This window comes from Kogia breviceps, chromosome 8, assembly GCF_026419965.1.
Source record: "Kogia breviceps isolate mKogBre1 chromosome 8, mKogBre1 haplotype 1, whole genome shotgun sequence".
In the NCBI taxonomy this organism is placed as follows: Eukaryota; Metazoa; Chordata; class Mammalia; order Artiodactyla; family Physeteridae; genus Kogia; species Kogia breviceps.
The window spans coordinates 110,145,079-110,157,341 of NC_081317.1; positions in this window are offsets into that span (position 1 = coordinate 110,145,079).

Consider the following 12,263-nt stretch of genomic DNA (forward strand, 5'->3'; position numbering starts at 1 on the left):
TTCCTTCTATCGGGGCCCCTCCTGCCCAGCAGATTCCCGACACAGGGGGTCCTGGGCTGGTCCACCTTGGGCCTGTTTCCCTTGGCAACAAAGCTCCCACTTTTCTGCAGGCCTGAGGCAGAGTCAATGCCTGCTCTAAGGGAGGTGCACAGAGACTTCCTTTCTCCAGGTTGGTCTCATGCCAGGAAGTAGAGGCTGAGGCCCAGTCAGGGCCCTGACTTTCGCATGCCAGGCCTGGGAGCAGAACTGGGTGAAAGTTCCCAGCTGAGGGGATGTCCCCTTTCTCCCCCAGCCTCTCCCTCCAGCCTGTTCCGTATCCCTGGGCACCAGCGCCTGGTCCCTGGACACACCCAGACTGTCTACGTGCTGCTCTTCACGGGGTATCCCTCCGGAACTCTGTTCTCCTGTGACTGGGCCTGCATCCTTCCTCACCTTCCGCCTCCTCTCCTCCACTCAGCCGGACAGTGCAAAGCCACTCAGGTCACACAAAAGCCACAGTTACTGATACACGTCGAGTCAGGGCTGGGTGTGGGCTCTGAGGCTCTGTCTCATCCTCCATCAACCAAGGCAGAGTGGCTCCATGGGAACAGCTATCAGGCCTGGGCTCTCACCGGCTTCCCGCGGACAACGGCCAGCGGCTGAAATTCTGTGAGCCCCAATTTGGGCATCTGTCACACAGAAATAGCCATCCGTATCTCAGTCGGTTGTTTAGAGAACTAGTGGGGAAATGCCTGGCTCGAGTGGGCTTTCTAAGTGCAGAGTCTTCTGGGACTTCCCTGGCGGTCCAGTGGTTAAGACTCCGCACTTCCACTGCAGGGGGCATGGGTTTGATCCCTGGTTGGGGAACTAAGATCCCACATGCCACATGGAGAGGCCAAAAAAAAAAAAAAAAAAAAGTGCAGTCTTCTTCTGGAAATAGAAATAGTAATTCCTACCTTGTGAGGCGGGGTGAAGACTGCATGGGAAGATGCCGACACAGGAGGGTCTCAATAAATGACAGCTACTGTCATCAGTAAAGACAGCAAATGGTAGCTGTTGTCAAAAATCAATTCAGTGGGGCTTCCCTGGTGGCGCTGTGGTTGAGAGTCCGCCTGCCGATGCAGGGGACGCGGGTTCGTGCCCTGGTCCGGGAGGATCCCGCATGCCGCGGAGCGGCTGGGCCCGTGGGCCATGGCTGCTGAGCCTGTGCGTCCGTCCGGAGCCTGTGCTCCGCAGCGGGGGAGGCCGCAACAGTGAGAGGCCCGCAAAAAAAAAAAAAAAAGATAAAAATCAATTCAGTGGTCTTTCTCGAGGGGACCCCGTTCACAAACACCCAAGGGCGTGACACTATTCTCTGGGCTTCCTGCCCTCAAGCAGGTGGGGAAGGGGAACCCACAGAGCTTCGGTACCTTGAACTTGTCAACCCAGTGCCCCTCACGGGGAGGTGGGGTTTAGGAGAAAGGGCCTTGACTTTGGAGTCTGATGGTTCCGGTTTGAAATCCGTCTTTCACCACTCAAGCGGTGTTAACCTTGGGCAAGTTACTTAATCCTGCTGAGCCCCCTGTCATTTCCCCATCTTCAAAGCGGGGTCATAAGGAAAGTTTTCACAAAAGAGCCATCGTGTGAATTAGGCCTGGAAGGGCGAGTAAGATTGCAAGAAATGGAGAGGAGGCGAGAGGCCGGGGTGGAGGGGGGCTGGGGAGTTGAGGAGGGGGAGACGGGGGTGGGACAGCAGCCTCGCTGGTCAGAGGGCAGGGGACCCAGATCACAGAGGTCTTGACCAGCAGCGGGGCAGGACTCTTCCTCTGCAGCGGGAGGGGACCAAGGTAGGCTCGAGGGACAAGGAGGTTCCTGCCTCAAGCCTCTTGGCCTGTGTTGGAAGTGACTTCATAACACAGCCAGCACCTGCCCTGGGTGGGGGGGGTTCCGTTCTCGGCAGCCAGAGCAGGGAGCCCGGGGTTGTTTCACGCTCCTTCACGCCTCTCTACAGGTGTGCTGGGGTAGCTTGGACGTGAACTTGGCTGCTGGGATTTTTTTCATTACTCCTCTCGCTTGTCAATGCCAAGGAAAGCAGAGAAAGGCAGGTGCAGTCGCTGAAAGTGTGCCCCTGAGAAAGTGCAGGCATGGTTATGGGGAGGGAGCAAGTGGACCCCTTAGTCAGGGGAGAGACACCTGATGCGGTCATTCTGAGACTTGGGTGCTGAGGGCCACAGGGCAGGAGAAGGCCGGACCAGAGGTGAGGCTGAGCCAGAAGGCCGGGGGGCTTCCTTGGGTCAAGACCAGGCTGGGCCCAAGACCGTGCAATCGGCCACCCTGTGTGCTAGAAAGATCCCTAGACGTGGGCTCCAGCGATGCAGACCTCAGCTTCTCCTCTGTTTCCTCGACTGATTAACTGTGGAATCGGGGGGCAAGTTGACGCCTGCATGAGCTTTAACCTGCTGCCCCGCAGAGCAATAGTACAGCCTCTCAGGAAAAGCACGTGAACGCAGCCAGGTGCCTCCATCGGGGGCACTGGTTTCACACACCTGACATGAACCCCATGGAAGAAACCACAGGCCCGAAGGAAAACTAGGATCCAAGGTGTGTGGTCAGCAGAGCAAGGAGGATGGCACAGGCGCGGGGTCCAGGCGCCCCCAGCCACAAGCCCCGTAAGGAAAGAAGCCTTCACATCACAGGGCTGGCTGTGATCCAGCAAATACCCTGGTGTTTTGGCGGGGGGGGGGGGGGGTGGGGATGGACAGAGAGACCACATCCTGACTATTCCATATAATGGAGGCAGCTGATTTCTCCACTGTGGAGACATGTGGGTCATCGTGGGCTACGCCAACCTCACCTCCTTTGGGAATGGAGGCAGCACAGATTTTCTTTTACTCCCAAGGACTTAGATTAACGGGAACACAGATTTCAGTCTGAGCTCACCGCCGCTGAACGGTGGTATCTAATATGAGTTCGAAATGACCAGTTGTAATGAATACAGGCAAACAAACTAAACACTCATCCCTGGCATCACTGGCTACAGTGTGGTGTGTCAGTGCATTCAGCTTTGAGGAGATTTGAGGGGGCTGGCCCTAGGCTTGGAGTCAAAGGATCTGATCGAACCCTGACTACAGGACTCACTGGGTCTGTGGTTCTGGGTAAGGTACTTAGTCCCGTGGGCATTCGTTTTCTCACTTGTAGAATGGGACAGTGAAATGCTATGAAGTTAGGGAAGTCGTCTACGGTTGAATGGGATACGATGCTTCGTGCAAGGCAAAGTGCTGTAGAGATAGGGAGCGTCGTGCTCTTTGAGTTTCTCACGTTGATTTCCGTGGCCTGGAGGCTGTCTTGCTCAAAGCTGTTATCGTTGGTCTCGTGCCCCCGCCGCCTTCCCACTCTCCCCGGTCGCAGGGAAGAGGCGCTACCAGGAGTGCAGTACGGCAGCAGGTCACGGGCTTCTCCTGGCCCAGATCAGGCCCTGTTCGTGGACAGGGATTGCAGGGCACCCCTCCCTCCCACTTGTGGGCAGAAAGCAGTCTCTCTGGGATGGAGTCAGGGAGATGCAGCGGGGAGCAGGACACACTTGGAAAGCCAGGGTTCCCACTCCAGCCCTGTCGCTCACCTGTTCTGCGGCCTTGGGCAAGTCACGCCCTCTCTCTGAGCCTCTGTTTTTGGCCTGGAATTATCTCTAAGATCCTTGCCAGCTCTGATCGCTGACCTTCAAAACCTCCAAATGTAACCCCTTTGCTCTTAGAGCTCAGAATTGAATGCTACAGTAAGAAAAAGAATTGATTCGTTTTTTGCCTGTCCCTCTGTCCCACTAAATAATTCCAAGAGTCCCCGTCACCCCATGCTACCTTCTCTGTCCCTCCTGACGCTGGAAGGTCCAGCCTAGGCCCTGGCACTGCTCCACGCCCCCCTCTGACCTCCAGACCTGTCTGACCAGCTCTCTCTTCCCAAACAATGAGATTTAGGCACGGGAGAAAGCCCTGGGGGTACTCCGATGGCCCCAGGTCTCCCTCCCAGGCTATGTCCACACGGACAGGGGCTCCCGATGCAGAGTCCCCACTCACAATGCACCCCAACTTTCTGTTTAACCCAAAGAATTGAGTCATGTGGTGGATACTTCCTTTCAGAAAGAAGTTGGTGGATCAATGAAAGACTCAGGGTCAGCAAGGCCTTCCAGGGCCCTCTGGGTCAGACACCTGGGCGATCGCCAGCCCACCTGGTCGGACACTGAGTCGTTCTCCGTGTTAGTTTGATGACGCCCAGGGCAGGTTAACTAGGTGGACATGTGTTGACTAAGGGCTGATGGGGAGGGTCCCTCGGCAATAGAGCAGTTTTGGGGTGGGCGGAGGCGGGCGGAGGATGGATCTCACTGCACTCAGGTAACTGCCAAGGGGCTGAGCCCAACGCTCAGATACTTTATTTTTTGGTGGTACGCGGGCCTCTCACTGCTGTGGCCTCTCCCGTTGTGGAGCACAGGCTCCGGACGCGCAGGCTCAGCGGCCACGGCTCACGGGCCCAGCCGCTCCGCGGCACGTGGGATCCTCCCGGACCGGGGCACGAACCCGCATCCCCTGCATCCGCAGGCGGATTCTCAACCACTGCGCCACCAGGGAAGCCCTCAGATACTCTATAAAACAGCCAGTTTTGCCGTGTCTTCTGTAATCCGAAGGCAATGTCATCTGTGCAGCCCTCAGAAGAAACAGAGCAAAGTAGTCTGGACACATCGTTAGCCTGGCCCTTTACAGATGGACAAGCTAAGACTCGGCTTCAAGCCCTGGCTTGGACGAGCTCACTCCCGCAAGTGACGGGACGGGAGTAGGACACCAGTCATGCCAGCAAAGACAGGGGGCCAGCTGTCCTGGTGCAGTGCCCAGGGAGGCCTTCGGGGGGCACCCGGGGAGCCAGGCACACGGCTCCTGGCCAGCCGCCCATCAATAGCGTTGGGTCTGTATGTGCACACGCCCGGCCACCGTGTACGGGGCGGCGCGCACAAGCCCAGGGCACAGTGAATGGGGATTGTTGAGCAGGAGATGGCTTGTATTCACGGGCATTGCTTGGGCCGGCGCCAGCCTCTTTTCTCCAAGCAATCCCATTTTGGCTATTGTGCCGATTATGGCTGATCGTTATCTTGGTTGTTTATCCAGTTGCTGTATAGATTGACTTTCTGGATCTCAGGGTTGGGCTGTTTCCATAACAGGAAGCTGCTTGCTGTCTTACTGTTTAAGAAACTCCAGTCTACACAATAGAATCCCAACAAAACCCTAAACACTCCATTTGCCGGGGGGACCTCATTGAATCCAGCTCTTATTGTTTCTGTTATAGGCTGAATCCTGTATTTACAGTCAGAGGGCTGTCTCTGTGTGTGTGTGGGGGGGGTGGGTGCACACATGCATGGGATATTAAGCCTGGCTTTTCACTTTCCAAGTTCTCCACCTGAACCTCAGCATAGAGGAAGGTGCCAAGATTTCCCAGATGTAAACCTACTGGCGTTGGAGGAGGTGGGGAAGAGCAGGGCCCTGTCCCTGGAGAGTTTCCTCCTGGTCCTCCTGGGGTCTTGCGTCCAGAAGGAAGTTGGCGTTTGTGTTTTCATACCGAGGCACAAACAGTAGAACAAACACTCAAGTCAACAGTGACCCAGGCGCCAAGACCCCTATGGAGGAAACAGAAGATCAAAGGGAGGCACTCAGCTCTGTTTCTGTCTGTCACTATTATTTATTATCTTCTGAGGTGGTTCCCAGGCCCAGAGGAGTTTTCAAGAACCCCTCGAGGCACCTGATTAAATATCACAGATTCATCTTTGATTTGATCAGGTCTCCCGTCCCGTCCTCAGCAGCCAAGGAGCTTAGAGATGGAGTCTGAGAGCTCCAGGGAGAGTTGCCTCCTTCATGACCAGAGAATCCTGCGCTTAGAGCTTGGCTGGGAGCTCCTGGAGGGCACAGGCCTCCTCAGCCAAGTTCCTGGTGGGGGAAGTGCCACCTTGAACTTGTAAGGACCCTATGAGCTTGCCAGCCCTTGGGATGTAATTCCAAACGGAGAACAACCCCGGGTCCCTTGGGGTGGGGTCTCCTGGTTGTCTTTAAACCTTGAAAATGGAAACACAGATGAGTTTCGGCATTGTGCCTGGTATAACCAATGAAGCCAGTGAAACGACTTGTCGAGTCACCGTCAGTGGTTAAGGGAGCGTATGCACAAAGGTCCTTTCTTCCGCAGAGCATAAGCGTTTTCCTCAATATCGTCCTTCCTCATCCTGGGAAGGGGCAGGTGGACCCTGGACTCAGACGTTAAAGCACAGGCTGCAGAGAGTCCGGTAGGTCCCTCAGGGCACGGAGGCCATCTGCATTAGGGCAGACACGGCTCTCGGCTTGACGGTGCACCTGGTCTCCCCAGAAGGAGTCCGGCAGAAGCTTGAGAGAGAGAGAAGTGGGGTTGGGGGGTCCCGGAGGGGGTTGGCAGATACTGTAGACGTCATCGAGCTAATCCATTTTTTCACTTTACATGAGACCGGAGAATGAAGATGAGAGAGTCAAGCAATGTGCCTGGGGTCAAGCTACTGGTCAATGGCAGAGCGTCAGGGGAGGCTGCCTGTTCCCGCAGCCCCCAGGGAGGGGCAGCGGGGAGAGTGTGAGCGTCCTCCTCAAAGCCCAGGTGGGAAGGAAGTGGCAGCCATGCCACCCGGAAAGCCCAGGCACCAGGAACTGCGCACAGAGACGGCGATTCGTCCCAAACGGCTGTGCCCACGTTATCCTAGATCACTACCCACATTATCACCTCCAAACGTCTTTAGAAGTTCAGGTCTCCTGGGAGGCGCGGGGTGTGTGTGTGTGTGTGTGTGTGTGTGTGTGTGTGTGTGTGTGTGAAGAATGAGCCTGTAGACAGAGCCTCCAAGGGAACCATTGCCCTCTGAGCTGTCGTAAAAGCTATTTAGCAGTAGAGGGCGCTGTTTCTCTAAAATCCAAGCGTAAGCCTTGCACAAGGGAAAGAATTCTGATGAGATTTAGATGAGATGAGAATTAGATGAGAATTAGAGAATTAGATGAGAGCGGTCATCTAGCTGCCTCTCCTATCTCCTCCAAACCATGTCCAAACAAGCCCAATAGAGGCTCAGGTCATAAGTTCACAAAGAGCTCCCTTTCTTACTCAGAGACTCAGTAGCCGTCCTCCTTGTCCAGAAGCCCTTAAACCAACCTGCACCCATTGTGTTACATTTCCTCTTGTTCTGTTCCACTGACTTTGAACCTCACGTCCATATTGCTTCAGAATGAATTGTGTCCCCGAGATGCCTTCCCTCTATTATTCTTGCTTGCCCAGCATTTGCTACCATGGTAACGTCCCCGCGGTGGGACACAGGGTAGGGTTGGGACAGCACAAATTGGGCCTAATATGAATACTGCAGATTAAATTTAACTTTGAGAATTCAGGATACAGCTAGATCTGATAAATGGTAAATAAAGAGCGTTTGATTACCTATTGGGCTTACAGGTTAGGAGTCTGGTTCCTATAAATCATAGGCAGAAATCAGTATCACTGTTAGAAAAATGTCTTCAAGACACTTGAAACACTGAATATAACCAGATGTTCCTGGCGTTATTCTCAAAATTTTAGTCTCATTTGTGGATAATGTTGACTTTATTTGTTTTGAGATTTGGCCTTGGTCTGTATGTGGTGAGAGGTTTACCCTGAAACCAACAAAATTTAAGTCTCGAGGCCCCTCGTGGCTAGCCAAGCACCCTAGCAACCTCTATTCAAGCAGTACATGGGTTTGTGAAATTTGCAAATGTAAGCTATTTTAATCACAAATTGGTTAAGACTGTTGTCTGTTTCCACTCTGACTTTCCCGCCATCATACTTGCCATCACACACACACACACACATGCACACACACACACACACACACACACGTGCACTTTAGTCAGTGCTGTGTAATTAAACATTGTCAACTGTCTTGGTGTTGAAATGGCTTCCTAGAGCACCCCCAATGACCCACTAGTGCCACAAGATGAAGGTGCAAGGCCACAAGTCGTGCATCTGTGGGAACATGTCTTAGGGCTCCCAGCACTGGAAGTTATGTCCCAGGCAGAGGATAAACAAATATACAGAGCCAGAAACTTGTCTGGATTATTTTCCTGGTTTCCTGATATTCCTGTTTTTCAATTAAAAAATCTGCTACTTGGGCCAAACTATGGAGAAAGTAAAAAGATCTGTGGTCACCAGAGGTTGGGGGAGGGAGGATTGAGTAGGTGGAACACAGAGGATTTCTAGGGCAGCGAAACCATTTCATGATACTCTGGTGGTGGAGACATATCCCTGGACATTTATCCAAACCCACAGAGTTTACGACACAGAGGCTGAACCCTACGGTAAACCGAGGTGATAATGAGGTGTTAATGCAGGGCCATCGACTGTATCCAAGGCACCTCTGCGGTGGAGGATGTTAATGATGGGGCCACGCATGTAGGGGGCAGGGAATCTCTGTACCACCTTCTCTAGTTTGCTGTGAATCTAGAACGGCACTAAAATAGTCTTATAGGGCTTCCCTGGTGGCGCGGTGGTTGAGAGTCCGCCTGCCGATGCAGGGGAAGCGGGTTCGTGCCCCGGTCCGGGAGGATCCCACATGCTGTGGAGCGGCTGGGCCCGTGAGCCATGGCCGCTGCGCCTGCGCGTCCGGAGCCTGTGCTCCGCAACGGGAGAGGCCGCAGCAGTGAGAGGCCTGCGTACCGCAAAAAAACCAAACAAACAAAAAAAAACCAGTCTTATAAAAATATGCAAATCGTTGTAATTCATTTACTCATCCCAAATAAGTATTCACTTAGGAGCCTCATTACTCATGTGCAGTCTTAGAGTCTGTTTTTTAAGAAGTCCTTGGAAAACCTGGGTCTGCCCTGTTTGCACGTCATAAATCCCCGCAGCTGTATTAGCTCATACTTATAACCATGTCACTTTTCCCTGTGGATTATAAATATCTTGATGAAGAAAAAGTATCTACTATTTCCTGTATCCAGTACATAAAGTTAAACTGTTCATTGGCTGGAGTTGATAGACGCCTCTCAACGATCCCCTTTGGCTGTTATCTGTAGGAATTGTGTTACTGGCTCATTGAGTATCTTGTAGAGAATTCTGTCCTGAGATCTCTGGTCACTTGGAGGTGTCTTGAGCTAAAACAGGGGACCACAGGAAGCAAATAATTATCCATGTTAATAGAAGGGAACAGCAAAGAGTGAACTACCCAAGCCAGAGACTTTAGGAGCGCGTTCCTGCTAGAGTGAACAAGATGATGGCTATCCCGTTCCGATGCTCCCACCGCTACTAATGACTGGGAGTCATTACCTCACAGACTGAGAGACATTGCCTCTTTTTGTTTCTAGAAGTTTCCAAGTCCACTCCTTCTGGAAGGCAAAATCAGTGAACGTTGTATCTCGTTTTCTCCAAGATCCTGCTTGCCTAGCATAAAAGAAATGGGGTTGTATCAACAACATAGATTCATAACGGTGAATCTTTCTTCCCAGAAAAGCCACAATTCCGATTCTCCCAGAGCAGGGACAGAAGAGTGGAAGGTAAACTGAGGCTGCGGCTTGTCTGGTAATTCTTGCAGGGACGGTCCCTGAGAGAGATGCCTGTCATATCAGCACCTGCCAGCAGAGGGCGAGGCGTCCCAGCTGGTGGGAACGGAGTTGGCCGCCCTGCCCGGGTTCTTTCCTGGATCCACCCGGATTACCAGGCCGGCTCTGCCGACTTCCCCATCTGCACCCCCAGCCCTGAGGAGGGGGGGGCTCCATCACGGGAGGCTGCTACAAAGAGCTCTGGGCCCGAATGTCTGACTCGGGCTGGTCTGGGGACCTCAGACTTGGGGCATCCCTGTGCCTCGGGGAGCCACCTCCAGCCTGCCCGTCTCCTAGAGGATTCTGGAAAAGATGCTCCAGAGAAACTCTAGGGAAGGAGGAAGATCCAAAGGAACCCCCCCCACCCGCCCCCCCATTCCCAATGCTGTCTGAGCATCTCAACGACCTCCCTGCAGCTTTCCGCACCCCGCAAGGGCTCTTAGGTAGAGGTGCCAGATAAAACACAGGACACTCAATTCAATTTGAATTTCAGATAAACAAAGAATAATCTTTTAGTATAAGTCTGTCCCAAATATTGCAGTGGACACACTGGTATTTTACGAATAATTCTTTACCTGAATTTCAAATTGAGCTGGGTGTCCTTTCTCTTTATTTGCTAAATCTGTACCATGCCAGCTCTCCTGAGACGCCTAGAATATTCTAGCCCAGGGCAGACCAAAAGCAGGCTTCCCTCTCCCTTCCCCCAGCTCCTTCATCCTGAAAAACTCTGGATAGGATCTGCTTTATTAGGCCTGCTCTAATCTAAACCACTCACTTCACACGCTTTCATTTCCTCAGCCTTATTTGGTCCTGTCAAGAAAACAGGCAGGGGACTTCCCTGGAGGTCCAGTGGTTAAGACTGTGCCTTCTAATGCAGGGGGTGCGGGTTTGATGCCCTGGTCAGGGAGCTAAGATCCCACATGCCTCGGGACCAAAAAACCAAAACATAACACAGAAGCAATATTGTTACAAATTCAATAAAGGCTTTAAAAAAATGGTCCACATCAAAAAAAAAAAAAAAAGAAGAAGAAGAAGGAAAACAGGCAGGCCTGCACCTACAGAGATGCGGCGATTCTGACTGTGCAGGACATTGGCCTTGAAGGAGAGACTTGGAGAGGCTGCCTGTACCTGCAGACACCACAGCTGGTAAGGGGGGTGCTCAGAGTCTCCTGCCCCTTCCTCCCAAGCACCGAGAACCAAGAGGCCCGCAAAAGCGCATGGCCGCGTGCCATGTAACCCGCCACGGGCTCTGGGACAAGCCTGAAGGACCCGACCGCGCAGGCAGCCCCGCCGGCAGGACACCTGGGCCGGCCTGGGCCTCGGTGGCAGCCACGCCTTCCTGTGCAGCCCCGCGGTGTGGAGGATGCCGATAACAGGAACAATGGAGCAAAGGAAGAGTGGCAGGACTGGGGACAATGGGCCTGCGGAGGGACTCTCCCAAGCCGGGCGGGATGGAGGAAGGATCTGCAGGTCCCAGGGGCCGGGCCGGAGACGGCCGCGTGGTGGGGCTGCGAGGGGGGAGCCCAGGGCCCTGGGAAGGAGCTGCGAGGGCAGCCTCGGCGTTGCCCCGAGAGACCCCCCTCTCTCTCTCTGTGGCTAGGGCAGGGGCAGACAGGGAATCATGACCCCAGGAAGGGACCTTCCAGCCTTCCCCGGGCGACAGAGCAAAGCATCACACGGCTGGAGCAAGGAGTGAGTGGCTCCGGGATGACCGCAGCTCTGACCCCCGAGGCCCGTGACCTCTGACTCACTCTTCTGCCCTCTGGCCTGCCCCACGCCCAGCAGGAGGGCTCCTCAACACCCCCAGGCGTGCAGCGCGTCAGGGCGCACGCGCAGGACACCGCAGAGGGCCTGCCGATCCCGCAGGTAGACAAGCCGTCGGGGCAGCAGGTAGATGGAGACCTTGCGGCTTGCTCCAACGCGAGGCCAAGTTGTCTGGGAGGCTGAGTGCCCGCAGACGCTGACCAAGTCACCCCGAGGGGGACTGCCTCTGTTCTTAGCCAGGAGTGGCTGCTGAGACGTCCCAGGTGCCATCGTCGCTTCATTCATGGCTCACGGCACGTGGTAGATCTGGAGCAAAGTGCGTAGACTGTATGATCAAATCTCCCCAGGCCAGAACTGGAGACCCCAGGAGGAACGGCCCAGGGGATAAATGATGTGCCTTGAGGATATCTGTCTCTTTCCTAAATCCACACTGAGTCTGCGTCTTTGTATTCATCGCTTAGTCCAGCCTTGTACTGAAAAGGACTTACAGCAACCTACAAGATGCAGGCAACGTACGTAACAGGATAAAACAAAATAAACAAGAAAGTTGAGGAGAAAAGAAAACAAGGGAAGAGAGGTTCAGTAGAGCCAGGAGAGAGGGTGAAGTCCCTCGTGGGTGAGGGGTGCAGCCGCCACCAGGAGGGAGAAGCATCATCCCTCACAGGTTGTTTGGGAGGAGCGAAAAAAAACCCCAACAAACCGAAACACCAGAATGTTACTTCTGATACTAAAACCAGAGACCAAGCCTCGTCCAAAATCCTCCTGCAAAGAACTCAGAGCAGGACGCTGGAAGCTTCCTGGGCTCCAGGACCCTGCTTCTCAGAGCTTCTCCCAGGGTCAGGCAGGGGCCAGTCACGAAAGGCCCTACAAGGAGGCCACTGAGACAGGGCCCGTGCACCCTGCCATCGGCTGTTTCAGCTGAATTTTAAGGCAAAATCC